Below are 1,293 nucleotides of genomic sequence, written 5' to 3'. Positions count from 1 at the left end.
GTACTGCAATGTAAAAATATTTAAAAAAAGAAAACCCTCTCACATGCATAAATGAAAGATTGCACACAAAGAACTCACATCGTTTCAAGCTTCAATAGTAAATATTCTGCTACTAAGCTAAGATGAAACCACATCATGAATCAATAAGCATTTTGCATTTTCTTTCATTATCTACTCAAAGTCATGCCTACTGCACCTCTAAACATTTCATTAAATCCAATTATATAGCAAACACTCCCAAAATAAACTTAGATTGCATTGCAGTTTCACTTAACAGTATATAAAATGCTATGTTATGACAGGTATCAACTATCCATTACATACTGAATCAATTTTTCTTAAGCACTACTAACTGCTTGCTTTTCTTGAACCTAGATCATTCTGAAAATTTCCTGTTAGTCATATGAGTGCAAACGTATGGTATCTGTCCTTCTCTGCCTGACTTATTTCGCTTAGCATGACACCCTCCAGGTCCATCCACTTTCCTACAAATGGCCATATTTCATTCTTTCTCATTGCCATGTAATACTCCAGTGTGCATATATACCACATCTTCTTGATCCACTCATCAGGTGATGGACATTTAGGCTTTTTCCATGTTTTGGCTATTGTTGACAGTGCTGCTATGAACATTGGGGTACATGTGCTCCTATGCCTCAGCATTTCTCTATCTCTAGGGTAAATCCCTAGCAGGGCTATTGCTGGATCATAAGGGAGTTCTATGGATAGATTTTTGAGGAGCCCCCACACTGTTTTCCAGAGCGGCTGCACCAGTTTATATTGCCACCAATAGTGTAGGAGGGTGCCAGTCTCTCCACACCCTCGCCAGCATCCATAGTCTCTTGATTTGTTCATTTTAGCCACCCTGACTGGCGTGAGGTGGTATCTCAGTGTGGTTTTGATTTGTGTTTCCCTGATGATGAGTGATGTTGAGCATCATTTCACGTGCCTGTAGGCCATCTGGATGTCCTCTTTGGAGAAGTGTCTGTTCATGTCTTCTGCCCATTTCTTCACTGGGTTATTTGTTTTGTGGGTGTGAATTTTGGTGAGTTCCTTGTAGATTTTGGATACTAGCCTTTTATCTGATATGTCATTTGCAACTATCTTTTCCCATTCTGTGGCTTGCCTATTAGTTTTCTTGATTGTTTCCTTTGCAGTGCAAAAGCTTTTTATCTTGATGAAGTCCCAAGAGTTCAGTTTTGCTTTCATTTCCCTTGCCTTTGGGGATGTGTCGAGTAGGCGATTGCTGCAGTGGAGGTCTAGGAGGTTTTTTCCTACTTTCTCCTCGAGGGT

This window comes from Suricata suricatta, chromosome 15 (genome assembly GCF_006229205.1).
Source record: "Suricata suricatta isolate VVHF042 chromosome 15, meerkat_22Aug2017_6uvM2_HiC, whole genome shotgun sequence".
NCBI lineage: Eukaryota > Metazoa > Chordata > Mammalia > Carnivora > Herpestidae > Suricata > Suricata suricatta.
This window is presented reverse-complemented; position numbering follows the sequence as displayed.